General features: G+C 40.8%; 1 protein-coding gene across 5 annotated transcripts in view; it reads left to right on the top strand.

Moving 5' to 3' along the window:
• Nucleotides 1-20,273, top strand: part of ARB2A (ARB2 cotranscriptional regulator A) — a 498,151-nt gene that overhangs the window by 457,599 nt on the left and 20,279 nt on the right. The window lies entirely within an intron of this gene.

The following is a 20,273-nucleotide window of genomic DNA, read 5'->3' as shown; positions in this document are numbered from 1 at the left end:
TGCTTGATACCTGATCCCTTCGACAACTCGTGGTCATATCAGTGTTCTTCACCACATTAGCATATGCTCACGTTTGTTTTCAGGGATCATATCAGGAAGGTGGGCACCCACTGATATGATTTTTAGTTCTTTGATGTCTGATAACTGGTCCATTCTACCCCACGTGGTCAGGCAGGCTGGTGTCCTTCTTCTATGTGGGCTTTGATGCTTCTCAGCTAGATGGCCACTTATTTATCTTCAAGCCTTTAAGACTGCAGACTCTATATTTTTATTATAGCCGGGTACCATCAGCTTTCTTCACCACATTTGCTTATGCACACGTTTGTCTTCAGCGATCGTATCAGGAAGGTGGGCACCCACTGATATGATTTTTAGTTCTTTGATGTCTGATAACTGGTCCATTCTATCCCGCGTGGTCAGGCAGGCTGGTGTGCTTCTTCCATGTGGGCTTTGATGCTTGTCAGCTAGATTGCTGCTTTTTTAATCTTCAAGCCTTTAAGACTGCAGACTCTATATCTTTTGATAACCGGACACCATCAGCTTTCTTCACCAAATTTGCTCATGCACACATTTTTCTTCAGCAGTCGTGTCAGGAATGTGTGCATACTGGAATGCCAACTTAATAGAACAATGTGTTCTTGTATTGAGTAAGTGCTTCAGTAGAGGCCCAATGTCAATCTGCTTCCTTAATACTAAACCTATAAATACATGCACGTAGATCTGTTTCCCCATATTCTTATATAAATATATTTACATGTGTACTTTCCAGTCTTTGGACCTCTATAAATACCCTTTGTCGCCTAGTTCTTTCCTCTATTTTTTTTTTTTCATTTATTGGAGCGTTTGTTTGATGTATTGAGTGAGTCTCACATTCAGGGAATATATGATTACAATGCATAGTGGTTCTTTGTCTACCATTCCCTTCAGCATTATATAGTGTCCCTCTTTATCTCTTTTTATGGTTTGCACTTTGAAGTCAATTTTATCCGAGATTAGGATTGCAACCCCTGCTTTTTTTGAATTGCTGTTTGCTTGGTATACCTCTCTCCAGCCTTTGATTCTCAGCCTATTTTTATCTGTAGCGTTGAGATGTTTCTCCTATGGGCAGTATATTGATGGGTTGTGTTTTCTAAGCCAGTCTGTTGTCTGAGTCTTTTAATGCCTGAGTTCAGGCCATTGATATTCTGGGTGTTTATCTCCATCGGAGGACTCTGTCATCTTATTCCTTTTGTGTTGGGTGTGCTCCTACTTTCCTTTCTCATTAGTGTATTGTGCATGTGTGTGTGTATCATTCTCGACTACTTTCCATCCTTAAGCCAATGCTATCTTGAGGTCTGTTTTCTCTTTGTTGCCCTCTGGGTGAAGTTGTTCTATGTGGCAGTCTCTTATGTATGCTTGGTGAGTGTTGTTCTTCTGCCCATACTGGGTCGGCAAGGATCTTTTGTAGGGTTGGGTTTCTTCTAACGTATTTTTTGAGTTTTTCCTTGTCTGGGAGGTCTCTTACTTCTCCATCTACCTTGATCTATAATTTGGCTGGGTAGAGTATTCTTGGGTGTGCGTTGTTTTCTTTGAATTTTGGGAATATGTTACTCCACTCGCTCTTCTTCATAATTTCTGCTGATAGTTCTGAGCATATTCTTATTTGGGAAACTTTGTATGTTATTGTTTCTCCTTTTCCTCAAAGTTTGATAGTTTAACTATTTTGTGCCTTGGTGACTTCTTGGGTCTCAATCTAGCTGGTGTTCTTTCAGCCTCCTGAATGGTTGCCTGTTTTTCATTCATTAAGCTGGGCAAGTTTCCCTCCAAGAGTCCTCTCACTATTGTTGCAGATGATTTCTTTGTTGTGACTTCCTCAGGTAAGCCAATAATTCTAATGTTGTTCTGCTTTATAGCATCAAACATATCTCTAGATTTTCTTCAGCTTCTTTGAATATCTTACTAGATTTTTGCTCACATTTGTTAAAATCTGCTTGGCTGTCCTCCAAGTCTGATGTGGTTCTCTGCTTCCTCCAGTCGATTCTTGAGGTCCATGTTTCTGCTACTGGTTTTTGTTATCTCCTCCCTAAGATCCTGTATTTCCCTTTGGTGTATGGCCTTTATCTCCTCTATCATTTCATTCTTTTTCTGTATTGTTTCCCTCATATCCTGTATAACTCCAAGCAGCATTCTGAAAATTTCTATCTGTGGCATCTCAATATATGCTTCTTTTGTGCATGTCATTATGTTCAGGACATATTCTGCCATTGCGTTTTCTTTCTCTTGTTTTTCGTTGAGGTCGTTGGGGCTGATGGCTGTTTGCATTGCGTTGTTTTAGAGGAGCCAGGTGCCATTTTCCAGGAAGTCGAAGAGCACTGGCTCTCTCTGGGAGACTTGTAGGAATGCTTCTTCAAACTGCCTATAGCTCATTTCATTATGGAATTAACCTACCACTTTATCCTCCTGTGGCTTCCCTCTCAGGGGAGTACCCCAGAAGGCTGGTGGGTTGCCTGTTTTGGTGTTGTGGAGGTTGGGCAGAGGTGCCTGCAGCAGCTTGGAACGTTTATGAGTGTTGGCCAAGCTACCTTAGGCCCCCAGACACACAGGCAGAAATTCCCAGGTAAGAATTTGGGCAGATTATCCCCTGGTGGAGGTCGGCAGGGCTTTCCCAACCTTGGGCTAGCTCCACAGGGTGCATCTCACCTAGCTGGGTGTGGCACAGGCATAAATGCCCTAGGCTAAGAGGAGTGGTCTGGAGGTCGGCAGTGGAGTGTGAGAGAACAGGAAAGAGACAAAGAGGAGGAAAATAATTTAAAAGTAAGCCCGCTGAGAAGAGAGGGAAACAAAAGTAACAATGTAAGCTGAACCCCTGATCCCTGCCCATGGAGTTAAAAGGATTTAGTCCCTGCCCCAAGGCAGGCGGCAGCAAACTGCCTGTGTTGAGATTAAGCCTCCTTACTGGCTCCAAATGGTCCTGGCTCCAGCAGAGACAGTTGTGGGGCTATGGTCAAGCCCTAGCCGGGCTTCACTGTGTTAATCCAAATGCCCCCAGCCCCTCAAAACCTTGTGGTTCTATGACTACTTATCTTTATGATGCTCCTCCTGCACTCCAGCAGTGTTGAATTTCCCTCTAAGCAACTCTCCTGGGATGAATTCTGTGGCTCTTTCAACTGATTTAACCTACTAATCATAGAGGCAAAGATAGGGGTTTGGGTTCTCATATTGCCACTTGCCAATTCTGCTGATTTCACTTCTTTGGGCCCCTGTTTCTATTTCTTTAATGTATATGCAATGGCTTATGCTTCAATAATCTCATTAGCTTATGATAAGAATCAACTCTGAAATTATACAAGTGTTAAGTCTAAAAGTATTGCTACTAGGGTTCCTGTTTCTATATGCTTATTTCATACAACGTATGTTTAAATACATTTTGGGCCAGTGGATGACTGCACACAAGTTCTATCAGTAATACACTGGTCTATGTCTCCTGAAGGTTCAATGAAGTCAGTGGCTTCTAAGGGGATCTGCTGAGCCATTTAAATTCAAGACAGAGATGTCAGGTCAGAAGGTTATAGCAATGTGTACAAATGTGCTTGATATAATTGACGTATGATTGGTTATAAATGCTGTAAGAGCCCCAAATAAAATGAGTTCTTAAAATAAAAAGCAAAATAATCTATAGAGACAGTTTAATTAAAAAGACAGTTATAGCAGCTATCTTTTGGTGTTCTGAAGGGGTATCTTCAGATATTTTCTTGAAGGATAGAGGATGATTGGGGGGCTTATGAGGAAGAAGTTTTAAGAAAATGTAAGCCTGCATTGGTCATAAAAGGGCCAGGAAGTTGTGACTTTTTTTAAAAAAATCTATTGCAATTCACTAGCTCATTCTACAAGGGTAACAATGGTTGTCCTACAGACATTTTGTTGAGAAACCTTACCTCATCCACCATCAAGTCGGAGCAGCTGATCCTGCTCCTTCAGACTTCTTTGCTTCCAAAACTCGAAGAACCTCTTAGCACAATTTGAGCCCCTCAAGATGCCAGAACTACCATTGGACTGTGTATTACAGGGTCAGCCATTCAAAACCACCACCCACTGCATGGAAGAAAGGCAAGGTTTTCTACAGCCCTAAAGAGTTACAGCCTCAGAAACCCATAGAGGCAGTTCTACCCTTTGCTATAGGGTCGCTGTGAGTCAGAATCAACATGATGATAGAAGTAAATTTTTGGATGAGGACCAGAATACTTCAATTCATTAAGAATTGTATATAATTTCTTTGAATGAGGACATTTTAACATCAAACTATAGTGTAACTTTAAGTACTTTTTAAATCAAGTTAAAGAAAAAATACACTGTATTAAGACTCCTTTTATTCTCGGAAAACTTTGGGTATATTACCTGTTATTGTTACTTCTTTGTCATATATTTTGTTAAAATACCATAGAGTTAAAATTATTATTACATGCCCATTAGTTCTGCTGCCTTGGGATGTAATGACTCATAGTAGTGGTCTATATAATAAGGAGGGTTGATGAATTTTTACTGGACTGTCCTTTGGAGATTATCATTTTTAACATTCTCTGGAAGCTTTGCCAATCCTTTAGAGATACAATGCTCTTACACTGTCTTTATCATTGACAAGTTCACTAAAGTACAGAACTGTCTGAGTTACCTGTAAATGTCGGACATGACTCCATATTGATCTGACAAGATCTTTCTGGGAAGCATCACAAAGGATACATAATTAAACTGTCACTGTTTTATAAACTAGGTGATTTCATAATCATTTTATAATTTTGAGCTATCTGATCTCTGTAACTTAATGGATGAATCTATCTTTTTCAGGTAAAATTACCAAACACCATTCAATTATTATAGGAATCTTCTTTTTTTCTTTCTTTCCTTTAAAAAAATCATTTTATTAGGAGCTCATACAACTCATCACAATCCATACATACATCAATTGTGTAAAGCGCATTTGTACACTCATTGCCCTCATCATTCTCAAAATATTTGCTCTCCACTTAAGCCCCTGCTATTAGCTCCTCATTTTCCCCCTCCCTCCCTGCTCCTCACTCCCTCATGAACCCTAGATAATTTGTAAATTATTATTTTGTCATATCTTACACTGTCCAACGTCTCCCTTCACCCACTTTCTGTTGTCCATCCCCCAGGGAGGAAGTTATACATAGATCCTTGTAATCGGTTCCCCCCTTTCCACCCTACCTCCCTCCACCCTCCCAGTATCACCATTCTCACCACTGGTCCTGAAAGGATCATCTGCCCTAGATTCCCTGTGTTTCCAGTTCCTATCTGCACCAGTGTACATCCTCTGGTTTAGCCAGATTTGTCAGGTAGAATTGGAATCGGGGGGGAGGGGGTGGTAGGTTAGTAAGCCTTTAGGAACTAGAGGAAAGTTGTATGTTTAATCATTGCTAATTGCACCCTGACTGGCTCAACTCCCCACGACCCTTCCGTAAGGGGATGTCCAATTGTCTACAGATGGGGTTTGGGTCTACACTCTGCACTCCCCCTCATTCACAATGATATGATTTTTTGTTCTGATGATGCCTGATACCTGATCCCTTCAACACCTCGTGATCACACAGGCTGGTACACTTCTTCCTTATAAGCATCTTCTTTTGCTGAATTTTATATCATGAAAGACTAGAAAGAGAAAGACTGGTATAGCCCAATTAGCTCTGTTGGTAGTACTTGCAGAAGAAGTTAACCCCTGGGTAGGCCAACTATTTTGATGAATTATATGTCTTAGGGAATTTAGTTTCATTCAAGGATATGAATTAAATATTATATTGCTATATATTTACCTTTGATTTTCATTTGTTTCTGTTGTTCATATATAAATGTTATGTATAATGAAATGATCAGATCTTCATTGTATAAATTGTTCTTTTCAAACTGTAGAGACCCATGTAGCTACTACCCCAGGAAAAATAGACTATTTCTACCGTTCTAAAAAGTTCCTTCTTACATACGTATAGTCAGTCTCCGCCCCAACCCACCCAAGAAAACTCTCTTCTGATTCCTATCACCATAGATTAGTTTTGCCCGTTCTTTAAGTGTTATATAAATAGCAGATAGAACATGTACTTTTTAACTTTGGTTTATATCCTATAACAATATTTTGGGGATGTTGGCATGTGTATCACTAATTAATTCTTTTAAATTCCTGTGTAGTATGCAGTTTACGGATATTTGATAAGCAATTCCTTTATTCTTTCTCCTGCTGTTGAACATCGTACAGCTTTTGGCTACTATGAGTAAAGCACCTATGAACATCTACACACCCTTGGGTAGATATTTGTTTTAATTACTAGTGAGTAAATAACTAATAGTGGGGTTACTATGTCATGTCGTACATGGCAGTGAGGATTCAAAAGGTTTATGTAAATGGAATTAACACACAATTAATAATAACTTGAAAAAAGCCGCTCCACTGGCTCCCCTTCTGTCTGAAGGATGAAAGCCCTCCTAAGCCCTCCACTGTCTTCCTCCTGCTAAATCACTGAATGGGATTCCCAGGACAACCTGACGTGAGCGCTTTAGTCTGTCCAGACAGGCTGAAGTCTGTTCTCCAAACACACGGTGAGCGTTCCTGTCGACGTCATTGTTCACTTCCCTTGGCGCCTCCTCAGCGCTCCCGCTCCTCCTTCAGGCTGTTTGTGTACTCCCCTCACTCCCCGCCCTCCCTCCTCCACCCGCTCAGAACCACTGATCTCTTCACACTCAGTGTCTCCCAGCGACCCTGCAGGACAGAGTAGAACTGCCCTGTGAGTTTCCAAGACTGTACGTCTTTACAGGACTAGAAAGCGTGCTCTTTCTCCTTACACGGCGAAGTCCAATGCTTAGCCCACGGTGCCACCCAGGGTCCCCACACTCTTGATAGTCTTGCCTTTTCCAGAAAAGCATCTACTTGAAAACATACATTTGGTAGACAGTTTTGTTCGGGTTGGCTCTTTTACACAGCAGTGTGCAGTCAAGGTTCTCCAAGTGCTGTGACTCTCCAGGTACCATGGAGTGGCCCTGTGAACAGCAGAACACACGCCGGCCTGGGCCTGCACCATCCTCACTGGTGTTACGTTTGAGCCCATTGTTGCAGCCACTGTGGCAATCCATCTTTACCAAGCACGGTGTCCTTTTCTCTCCTGAAGAGCCCTGGTGGTCTAGCTGATTATGCAGTAGCCTATTAAACATAAGGTTAGCAGTTCAAACTTACCAACTGATTGGTAGAGAAAGATGAGGTTTTCCACGCCTGTTAAAATTTACAACCTCAGAAAACCACAGGGCCAGTTCTGTCCTATCCTATACAGTGGCTATGAGTCAGAATTGACTCAGTGACAGAGGTTTTGGTGTGGTCTCTCCTGATCATGTGTCTGTGAGATGAAGTTTTGTCATACCCCAGACAGATTTGTTTGTTCTACTGTGAATCCGTGTTAGTTTCAATATTCCTAGTCAACACCATGATTGAAATCCATCGGTTCTTCTCCAGTTTTCCTCGATTACTGCCTAGTTTTCACATGGATATGAGACTATTGAAAATACCGTGGTTTGGGTCTGGCTCACTTGCATCCTCAAAATGACATATTTTCTCTTTAACACTGTGAAGAGATCTTATGCAGCAGATTTGCCCAATGCTTACATGATTTGATTTCTTGACTGCTGCTTCCATAAGTGTTGATTGTTGATCAAGGTAAAATGAAATCCATGACAATGTAATTTCGTCTTTATCATGATGGTGTCTATTGGTCCATTTGTAAAGATTTTTGTTTTCTTTACAAAGATTTGCAATCTATATTGAAGTCTTTGATTTTCATAAGTAAATATTTCAAGTTTTCTCAGCTTTCAGCAAGCAATGCTGTGTCATCTACATATCGAAGGTTGTTTATTCATCTGCTTCCGATCCTAATGTCACATTCTTCCTGTTCTTGGTTCATTTGCTCAGCATACAGATTAAATAAACAGTGATAGAATATAATCCTGACAAACAGCTCTCATGATTTGAAATCAGACAGTATCCCTTTATTCTGACCGAATGACAGCTTCTTGATCTATATGCAGGCTCTACTTGAGCACAATGAAGTGTTCTGCAGTTCCCCCCCCGACTCTTAGGGGGAAGCATCCAGTTTCTCACCACTGGGATGGACCTGCTGGATCTTCTTCTCGGGTGAGGCATGTTATGTTAGATGGTATTGATGATTTCTCAGGACGTATATGGCCAGACATTCCCCCAGCTCTACTGTATGGTAAATAATACTCGTTCAGCTTTGAGAGGTAGAGAAGTAGGAGCAAATCAAAGTGGAATGGATTATCCGGAGTCTAAGCATCTTAATCTTTTTTTTGTTTTGTTTTAAACGTTTTATTAGGGGCTCATACAACTCTTATCACAGTCCATACATATACATACATCCATTTTATAAAGCACATCTGTACATTCTTTGCCCTAATCATTTTCTTTTCTTTCTTTCTTTTTTTTTCCTTTTTTTTACATTTTATTAGGGACTCATACAACTCTTATCACAATCCATACATATACATACATCAATTGTATAAAGCACATCCATCCATTCCCCGCCCCAATCATTCTCAAAGCATTTGCTCTCCACTTAAGCCCTTTGCATCAGGTCCTCTTTTTTTTCCCCCTCCCTCCCCGCTCTCCCCTCCCTCATGTGCCCTTTGTAATTTATACATTGTTATTTTGTCATATCTTGCTCTATCCGGAGTCTCCCTTCCCCCACTTCTCTGCCGTCCCTCTCCCAGGGAGGAGGTCACATGTGGATCCCTGTAATCAGTTCCCCCTTTCCAACCCACTCACCCTCCACTCTCCCAGCATCGCCCCTCACACCCTTGGTCCTGAAGGTATCATCCACCCTGGATTCTCTGTGCCTCCAGCCCTCATATGTACCAGTGTACAACCTCTGCCCTATCCAGCCCTGCAAGTTAGAATTCGGATCATGGTAGTTGGGGGAAGGAAGCATCCAGGATCTGGGGAAAAGCTGTGCTCTTCATCGGTACTACCTCGCACCCTGACTGACCCATCTCCTCTCCTAAACCCCTCTATGAGGGGATCTCCAGTGGCCGACACTTGGGCCTTGGGTCTCCACTCTGCACTTCCCCCTTCATTCAATATGGTATATATATATATATATATATATATATATATATACACACACACACATATTCTTTTTTTTTTTTTTGCATGATGCCTTATACCTGGTCCTTTTGGCACCTCGTGATCACACTGGCTGGTGTGCTTCTTCCATGTGGGCTTTTTTGCTTCTGAGCTAGATGGCCGCTTGTTTGTCTTCAAGCCTTTAAGACCCCAGACACTATCTCTTTTGATAGCCGGGCACCATCAGCTTTCTTCGCCACATTTGCTTATGCACCCATTTGTCTTCAGCGATCCTATCATGGAGGTGTGCAGCCAATGATATGATGATTTTTTGTTCTTTGAAACATCTTAATCTTAAGCCAGAAATAGATCTTAAATCGATCATCAGTTCAACTGTGTGCACGACTTCTAAGCAATCAACATTAATCTTTGCACTTTCTAATGGGTATAGAAGAAAACTATCATAGTTAAATATAAGCCCCAAATATTGTCAAAAATTATTTAATATGCTTTGCATCAAATTTTTCATGATAACTACTAGCAAAATAGCCCATTTGACTAATTGAATTCTATCTCAGTTAATCCTCCAAGATCTGACCAACTAAACACTGGTTGAAATAGTTTTCACACCAGATGAATGTATGCATTGTGATAAGAGATGTAAGAGCCCCCAATAAAAGTAAGAAGAAAAAAATACTACAATTTGAATTAATACATATACTCCTTTGAATAAATAATCTTTTTAAAGGGAAAAAAAGAATTAGGAGATTTCTTCTCTCCTGGGTTGTAAGCATCTTTATAGAAAGCAAAAGCCACATATGACTCATATTTGTATGAATCACAGGGTTACAGGATTATTTTTACCTAGTAGTGTGCAATAAATATTTTTAAATGAATACAAGAAGGAGAAGAATCTAGCTTTGTGCTCTTCTCTCCCTAAAGAATCCAAAGCACCAAGATGTATTCATATAGTTCCTTCACCATTTCTCTTTTCCCCGGAAGATTTAACATTGGGCCCTTTCTGAAACTGTGTTAAGTCCTTTCAACCACTGAAATACTGTGATTTAGTAATTAGGAAATTCCTTTCTCAATAACTTAATGGGCTCCTGCAGAGTTAAAAGAAGGAGTTTATTCCCCAATCTCCTTCACGTAACTCAGCTGGAACACATAGGCGCTATTACTTTCCTGAATGGACACGTGTTGTGTAAACCCTTATAAATCACATGTAGGCTACTGAAACTAGAGACATTGGGTATGCACTAGAAAAAGAGAAAGAACTATTTTTCACTTCTAGTGCTCTTATTTTCTTCCCCCGAATTGACCCTGCTCCCCTCTCCTCACTTGTGTGACCTACTGCGGAGGTTATGGCAGGAGGCAGGGGAGGTGGGAGGAGAAGGGAGCAAATGGTAAGTAATTATCTTGTGACTCTACTGCTTAGACCTTACATTCAAGCTGCAGCAAAAGTAAAGCATTGGGATGGAGAGATGTGGTCCTCAGAGAGAAAATAGTCAACAAAGATCCCTACTTGTGCCTATTTGAGTCCCGCTTTTGTTGGGACAGTCTCGATTTTTAACAATTTTTCCCGCGTCCCGCAGCATTTTTAAAAGAGTGCCAATTTTTGGAAATAATGTACTACAAGCTAGGGATACGGTTTTCAGCTGCCATGTGGCTATTTCACCAGGATATGAGTTTTATCAATTGTGTCCCGCTCGTGTCCTGCTTCACCAAGGTTAAAATCTGGTCACCTTATAAATGTAGCACATTACCTTTGTAAGGCAGGTACTCAGTAAATATGTATCAGATAAATACGGTATTTATACACGAGGGCTACAGATTCTTCTCTAAGTGGTTTGTTCTGAAGATTTCAGTAACAGAACACCAGAATAATAGAACGAGGGTCTAAGAGAGGCTTAGAAATAATCTTAGGATATCTATCAACAGGCTTCCAAGAGAAGTCAGGTCATCTCAATGTTCATCGAAACCTCTGTGCTCACTGCCAACTCATGGCAATCCTATAGGACAAGATTGAACTGCCCCTACGAATTTCCAAGACTGTAACTCCTTACGGGAGTAGAAAGCCCTGTCTTTCTTTCACAGAGCGGATGGGGGGTTGGAACTGCTGACCTTTCAGATCCCAACACAGAGCATAACCTCTATGCCACCAGGGCTCCTATAGAAACCTTAGAGAAAGATAATGTTTTATGTCATTTGTGCCAAACTTTTTTGTCAAATGATGGGGAAAAAAAAGAGTGAGTTTTTCTAACATCTCCCTTAAAAGAATTTAAATAATAATCAGATGGCTATATAAGTTATCCACCAGTAAACTAAGATAATTTACTAAATCTGTCATAGATATTAGAGGCGTCCTGGGGGCGTAGTGGTTTTGCATTGGGCTGGGATCTAAAGGTCAACAGTTCAAACCACCAGCTGCCCCAGGAGAGAAAGACAGAGCTCTCACCCCCACAAACAGTTCACGATCAGCGGTACCTTGTCCCAGATGGTCGCTAGGAGTTGGCATTGATTCAATGGTAGTGAGTTTGAGTCTTTTAATTTTTATCATAAAACATAGTCATTACAATTAATGCTGTGATTTCAAAGTTTCAGATGAGAACCAACTAAGATTGTCTTATAAAAGAAGCCAAATAATGCACATAGAAATGGGTGAAGGGGGAGGGGGAAGAGGAGCTGATCCCAAAGCTCAATGGAAAGTAAATGTCTAGAAAAGAACGATGGAATATATGTACAACTATGTTGGATACAATTGATGTATGGATTGTAACAAGACTTGTAGGAGACTCCAATAACATTATTTTTTAAAGACATTGGTAAAAATAAATGGAAATAATCATTTCTAAAATTGACTAGTTTTCGAAGTGTAATCCCAGACTAGATTCTGTACTGAAGACAGAGAAAAACAATGCTGTCAGGATAACTGCCCGAATTGGCACGTGAGTGCCAAAGCAAGAAGCTTGCTACCAATGTCGAGTTTCTTGAATTTGATAACTGATTGCTCAATAGAATTTCTTGGGTCTTAAGAAATACATACTGAGGAGCTGATACTAAGGGCTCAAGCAGAAAGCAAATGTTTTGAGAACGATGAGGGAAACAAATGTACAAAAGTGCTTGACACAATGGATGGATGGATGGATGGATGGATGGATGGATGGATGGATGGATGGATTGTGATAAGAGTTGTACGAGCCCCCAGTAAAACGAGTTAAAGAAAGAGATATGTACTAAAGGGCATGGTAGTTGCAACCTACTCTCAAATGGTTCGGGGAAGAGTAATGGACTCAGAAGCACGTGCTCACAGTGAAAAAGAGTAGATGGCAATGCAAGTAGGGTAAAATACTGAGAGGCTCACAAGGAATAAATGATACTCAGCAGTTACCTCCCACATTCTCACAACATTTTTGTAAATCTAAATTATCTTAAACATAAATTTACCCTTGACCGATACTTTTTTAAATTAAGTACTTTTATTGGGTGCTCTTACATCACTTATCACAATCCATACATCATCCAGTGTGTCAAACATATTTGCACATACGCTGCCATCATCATTATCAAAGCATTCTCTTCCCACTTGAGCCCCTGATATCAGTTCCCCATTTCTTCTCACTCCCTCCCCCACCCACCCTCCCTCACAAACCCTTGCTAAGTTATAGATTATAATTTTCATATCTTACATTGTCCTCTGTCACCCCTCATCCACTTTTCCAATGTTCATCCCCCTGGGAGGGGGTTCTAGATTAATCCTTGTGATTGATTTCCCTTTTCTCCCCCCACCCTCCCCTAATCCTCCTGATATCTCTTCTTTCATTGTGTTGGCCATTAGGGGCTTATCTATCCTGGATTCCCTGTGTGTGGGCTCTTATCTGTAGCAGTGTGCATACTCTTGACCAATACTTCTTTGGTCGTTTTCTTGGAGTATGTTCAAGTCAGCTTTTCCACCTCTTACTCTGATACATCCTAATTACATCATTACACAATGACATGTCACTAAATTTTAACAATATTTTTAAAAAGAGAAAGTTTGGAACTTGAGCTGTCAGCCAAAAGAAAATCACCAGGCTTCAATTTACAAGCAAAAATTAGATGATTAATTCAATGTGATAAAGAGAAATATAAAACAAATATATTGACTGAACAGAGCAATTTTATTAAGAATAACATGACTGCAAATGGATTTTAATTCCAAAGTTGTTTTAAATGAGAATTGCTCATAAAAATATCCACTTAAATTGTATGTGTTTGCCACCATATGTAACACTATAATTAAGCATCTGTCAACATTTCTAGGGATTTAAAATTTGTGGAATCTTGCTCTGGGGCTTAAAACCTCACCACTTACAAGGTTTCACCAGAGATCTCCAGAGGAAACAGGCTTTCTGTGACTGCTTCGGCGTGTGAGGTTATGAAATCATGCACATGTAACTGTAGCTGTGCAGACTGAGGGATTCTGAGTCTCCCCCCCATGGAAGTCTAGCATCATTGTAATTTGACACTCTAACGTGCTCTGTGGTTCTTCTAAGTCACTTGTACAGGTGCATACCAATCGTTCAAAAATGATACCTCCTATTGCCTTACAAAGCTAATTTGAGGAACTCAAGAACAGATGAACATGTAATCATGCATTATCATGACTGTTCATGGGGTAGCTATGAATTAGTGACAATAAAAAACAAACTTTTAGTTCATAAACCCACTGCCATGGGGTTGATTCTGACTTACAGTGACCCCCGTCAGCTTCTGAAGACTCTGCATCTTGAAGGGAGCAAACAGATTCTCCTTTCTCCCTCACGGTGGCTGGTGGGTTTGACAGCAACACCAAAACTCACTTTCAGTGAAATCCTCTTCTCCTAGAACTGATTTATTTTAAAAAATCATTTTACTGGGGGCTCATACAACTCTTATCACAATCCATACATCCGTCCATTGTGTCAAGCACTTTTGTACATTTGTTTCCCTCATCATTCTCAAAACGTTTGCTTTCTACTTGAGCCCTTGGTATCAGCGTTTCATTTTCCCTCTCCCTCCCTGCTCCCCCCTCCCTCATGAACCCTTGATAATTTATAAATTATTATTATTTTGTCATATCTTACACTGTCCAATGTCTCCCTTCACCACTTTTCTGTTGTCCATCCCCCAGGGAGGAGGTCACATGTAGATCCTTGTAATTGGTTCCCCCTTTCTACCTCACCTTCCCTCCCGGGATTGCCACTCTCACCACTAGTCCTGAAGGGATCATCTGTCCTGGATTCCCTGTGTTTCCAGTTCCTATCTGTACCAGTGTACATCCTCTGGTCTAGCCAGATTTGCAAGGTAGAATTGGGATCATGATAGTGGGGGAGAAGAAGCATTTAAGAACTAGAGGGGGGCGGGAAAAGAACTAGTGGAAAGTTGTATGTTTCATTGTTGCTACATTGCATCCTGACTGGCTCGTGTCCTCCCCACGACCCTGCTGTAAGGGGGTGTCCAGTTGCCTACAGATGGGCTTTGGGTCTCCACTCTGCACTCACCCTCATTTACAATGATATGATTTTTTGTAGAACTGCTTTTTAATAATTCAAGTATCATTTCAATTTGAAAAGAGGTTCTCTTTTCGGAACAAGTTAGATATGGCCTCTGTGAAAAGTTGGGCGGTTAGATGTGGATCAAGTCGACCCAATGCAGAAACAACGCCCACAGGGAAGAAGCACAGCAGCCTGTGAGATCACGAGGTGCCGAAGGGATCAGGTGCCAGGCATCAAAGACCAAAAATAATCATGGCGTTGTGAATGAGGGGGAATGCAGAGTGGGGACCCAGGGCCCATCTGTGGGAAATTGGATGTCCCTTTGCAGAAGGGCTGTGGGGATGAGACGAGCCAGTCAGGGTGCAGTGTAGCAATGATGAAACATACAATTTTTCTCTAGTTCTTGAATGCCCCCTCCCTCTCACTATCACGATCCCAATTCTACCTTACAAATCTGGCTGGACTGGAGGATGTACACTGGTACAAATAGGAACTGGAAACACTGGAAATCCAAGACAGATGAACCACTCAGGAGCAGTGATGAGAGTGGCGATACTGGGAGGGTGAAGGGTAGGTAAGGGAGATAGGGGAAACAGTTACAAGGATCTACATGTGACCTCCTCCCTGGGGATGGACAACAAAAGTGAGTGAAGGGTGATGTCGGGTGGTGTAAGATATGACAAAAAAATAATAATTTATAAATTATCAAGGGTTCATGGGGGAGGGGGAATGGAGAGGGAAGGGAAAATATGAGCACTTTATACCAAGGGCTCAAGTAGAAAGCAAATGTTTTGAGAACGATGAGAGAAACAAATGTACAAAAGTGCTTGACACAATGGATGGATGTATGGATTGTGATAAGAGTTGTATGAGCCCCCAATAAAATGATTTAAAATAAAATAGATCCAATGCAATTGTGAAATTAAGTGTGATATTTTATTGATGTTTAAGCAAATATAATGTTTTGTCCTCCATATATAAGTAGATTTTAATATTCAAATAAAAGATGTTCTTACAATGTCAAAGAAAAACTTTCTCTAATAGTAATCTCTAATAGGAATAGAATCTAAAATTCTTACCTACAACTCTTACATTTTCATTGACTAATCTCACAGAGTGGACCAGCAATTCTTTCTTCCCAGCCTCTTCTCAGTCTGGAAGCACCACTGAAACCTGTTCACCGGGGGTGACCCTGTTGGTATTTAAAATATAAGTGGCATAGCTTCCAGCGTCACAGCAGCACAGAAGCCACCACAGTGTGACACAGAAACATAATAATTCTGAGGATGACTCAGGACAGAGACATTGTTACCGTTAGTTGTACCTAGGATTGTTTTGCCTTTAAACCCACTCGAAGTCACTTATCAACAATAATGCAAAAAAAAAAAACCAATAAGGCATACATTTTAGTGTCCTTGTGAACATCATTCTGGATGTTTAACATTTCATGTATTTCATTTTTAAATATAGTAAACAAGCTTTGTACAGTTCAGCAGATGTCCCCGAATCAGGCCAGATTTAGAAGAAGATGTGGTATCATTGTTGATGGCAGATGGATCTTGGCTCAAAGCCAAGGATGCCAGAAAGATTGATTACTTGAGTTTCATGGACTCTATATTACAAAGGCATTCTACTGTGTGAACCATAATAAACTGTGGACGACCTTGAGGAGAATTCGGATTCCAGAACACTTCATTGTGCTCTTGAGAAACTTGTACAGGGATCAAGAGGCAGTTGTGCAAACAGAACAATGGAACACTGCATGGAAAGGTATGTGTCACCATACGTGTTCACTTGATATGCTGAGTCTATCATTAGAGATGCTGGATGACTTGAAGAAGGGTGCAGCATCGGGATTGGAGGAAGGCTTATAACAGCCTGAGGTATGTAAATGATGCAACCTGGCTTGTTGAAAATTAGGAATCAAACCTTTGTTGATAACGACTAAGGATGGCAGCCTTCAGTATGGATTACAACTCAATGTAAGGAAGACCAAAATCCTCATAACTGGACCAATAATACCTGTGATAAATGGAGAAAATGTTGAAGTTGTCGAGGATTCTGTCTGACTTGGATCCACAGTCGATGCTCATGGAAGCAGCAGTCAAGAGATCAAACAATGTATTGCATTAGGTAAACCTGCTAACGAGCCTTTTTAGAGTACTGATGAGCAAAGATGTCACTTTGATGACTAAGGTGTGCCTGACACAGCCATGGTATTTTCAATTGCCTCATATGCATGTGAAGTTGCACATTGAATGAAGAAGACCGTAGAAGAACAGACGCATGTGAATTGTGGTGCTGGCAAAGAATATTGAGAGTATCATGGACTGCGAAAAACACAAACCAATCTGTCTTGGAAAAAGTAAGGCCAGAGTGTTCCTTAGAGGCAAGGATGGCAAAGCTTCATCTCACCTACCTTGGATTATCAGGAGAAACGAGTCCCCAGGGAAGGGCATCATGTTTGGTAAAGTGGAGGGCAGTGAAAAAGAGGAAGGCCCTCAGTGAGGTGGATTGACACAGTGGCTGCATCAATGGGCTCAGGCACAGGAAGAGTTAAGAGGAAGGTACGGGACTGGGCAGTGTTTCATTCTGTTGTGCATAGGGTCGCTGTGGGCAGGAGCCGACTTGATGGTGCCTAACAACAACATATGTCACCTGCCCCTTATCCTTTGCTTGTTCTTTCATGTCCTTAAGAGATGTCAGTTATGCCCTCCTTACTTTAATACAACATGTATTAAAGGATCTGCCCTTGTAAAGGAATGCTACTGGAAATGTTCTCTAGCACCAATTCCCATGGTCAAGTAAGCTCACGCTTATCAATTCAATCTGCACAAAACCACAGCTCCCGCATTGTGGCCCAAAGCTGGGCTATCCTTGCATAACCTCCTTTTCTCAAAAATCTCTTAAATTGGGTATGTTTTTGATGCTATCAGTGGAATTACCTTATGCACCAGAGAAATGATTGACTGTTTTGTTATAAAATGATAATGAGACCACTAAAGTAAACCAGTCATACAAAATCCATGGACAACTGAATGGATTCTGGGCTCCCACTTCATTCTAGCCAAAAGCCAAGAACAGTTCTTATGAAATAGCCTTCATAAACAGATCGCTGAAGTTTTGGGTACTACACGTTATGGGTGCTACAAGTGTGGTGCAGAAAGCAGATGGTGCCTGGCTATCAGTAACAACAGCATCTGGCTTGTATTAAAGGCTTGTATTCAAACCAGCAGCCATCGAAGTGAGGCATCAACTAAGTTCACATAGAAGAAGCACATCAACTTGTGTGGTCCAAAGATGACAAAGAACAAAATCCAGTTATGATGGAGGGAAAGGTATAAGAGCTAAAATTGTGAACACCCAGTTTACAGAAAGCTATGGAGGACAGTGGGAGCCCAAAATCCATCTGCAGAATACTTTCTCGGATTAAGCCTCTGGCAGATCCCCTCTGACCACAGTCAAGAGAGGTAAGTAGCCTTACTATAAAAAATTATTGTACACATGACTATGGTAGAGAGAGCTAAGCCCCCTTATGTTAGTACCTGGTCATGACCACTGATCTCCCTATTGATCCATTCAGGATATGTTCTAGACTTAAATATTTCTCACCAGAAGTTTTCTCTCTGCTTTTCTGTAATATTAATGATGGTCTTTTCCTCTTTTTTTGTCTTTGGTATGTTTCCCAGTATGTGAAGCATAGAAGGGGCGAATGTATAGAGACCACAATTGTGTAATGGCTTGTTGGTGATGGCTTGAGGGGGGTGGCATTAAGAGGAATTGAGGACCAAATTGTGAATCCAGGAGTGGGGAGGATGCACTGAAACTGATGGTGCTGATGTATATACAACTCTTACTGACGGTGCTGGTATATAGTACAACTCTTAGATTGTGCTGATGTATACACAACTCTTACTGACGGTGCTGGTATATAGTACAACTCTTAGATTGTGCTGATGTATACATAAGTCTTACTGACGGTGCTGGTATATAGTACAACTCTTAGATTGTGCTGATGTATACATAAGTCTTAGTGCCAGTGCTGGTATATATACAACTCTTAGATTGTGCTGATCTATACACAACTCTTACTGATGGTACTGGTGTATACACAAGTCTTACTGATGGTGCTGGTGTATATACAACTCTTAGATTGTGCTGATGTATACACAACTCTTACAGTGCTGGTGTATACACAACTCTTACAGTGTTGGTGTATATACAACTCTTACTGATGGTACTGGTGTATACACAACTCTTACTGATAGTACTGGTGTATACGTAACTGTTTCTAAATACAACTGAACGAAGTGAGTGATATGTGAATTTTATCTTAATGAAATTATTGGGGGAAAAGAGAAATGTTAATTACACAAAAGGCAAGTGCTGCCTCTGCATTAAAGTCTACAACAAGCTCACAGTGTGATCTTGGGGAAATTCTTCTCCTTTTAAAAAGAGATCTGGGGCAGTTACAAGGAATCCTCATGTTTAGGAACTGCCCTATTGATTATCTGGAGTCTTTCGAAGGATTGACCTGGAGGCCCTTTTCTCCAATAAGCTTATATTTGTAGCTTAACAAAGATGATTCTCTATACCAGCAAACGCGCTTGTTCACATGCAAGACACATTAAGGTGCTAGTCCAGCAAAACGAAGGTGATCTGTTTATAAAGAAGCGGATATCTAAGTAGTATGTGAGTCACTACGTGACTATATTGCCTTAACTATGTCTATGTCACATCACTGTGGTGACTGTACGAGAGAGTTTCAGAATGTTTGTGGGGAATGGAACTGAAGGAGAGTCGTCTGTGCGCTTCGTGAAGACCCTGTGTTCACACTCGGGGCCTTTACAAGTGAACATGCACAGGCCTTCCAGGCTTCACTTTCTCCACCCACAAAATGAGGACAATCATGCCTTCTCTGCGGGGTTAGTTTCAGGCTTAGATTAATTAGTGGATAAGGCACGCAGTGCCATTGCAGACCCAGAAAATATTACTCAATTAATTTTGACTGTTATTTTATTTAGTAATAATGATAATAGTTAATAGTACATATTTCAACGAAGGTACCTTAAAATATACTTGCTTAAAATTTAAGTTTAAAATTATTCCCTTGTACATAGTTATTTAGAGATAATTTTATGGCTACAATAATAATCTGAAAGTTAATAGACATGCTAGCCTATAATTGATTTGTTCATATGTAGGAATAGACCCCAAGCTATCTTTAAGAAAACCTTGACCTTTCAGTTGTGGCCCAAATTTGTAGGTTTTTGTCCTGCTTTATTAGCCAATTTAAGTAAAGTGGACAGGGAGAAACAGAGAAAACATTTATAAGATTTTCCCACCTTCCAACCCATCTCTGTCCATAAAAGGTCAGGTTGCTTGTATATAAAGCTCTTTATTACACACACACACACACACACACAGAGGTCAGGTTGGTGAGTCATGTTCTCTGGGATGTTCTCCACATGGACCTCTCAGTAGAAACAGGCTCGGCTAGCATGGTGGATTACATCATCTGGTTCCCTCCAGTCATTCTGGAGTCCGGGATGGGTTGAAGGATACTGATGGATTTACTGTGAATGTGCTCTGCCCTTTCCAAGCTGGGAGGACCTTGGGGCCATTCTTTACGATAGGGTTTTGAGATGAAA

Source organism: Tenrec ecaudatus, chromosome 2 (assembly GCF_050624435.1).
Source record: "Tenrec ecaudatus isolate mTenEca1 chromosome 2, mTenEca1.hap1, whole genome shotgun sequence".
NCBI classification, from domain to species: Eukaryota; Metazoa; Chordata; class Mammalia; order Afrosoricida; family Tenrecidae; genus Tenrec; species Tenrec ecaudatus.
This window is presented reverse-complemented; position numbering and strand designations above follow the sequence as displayed.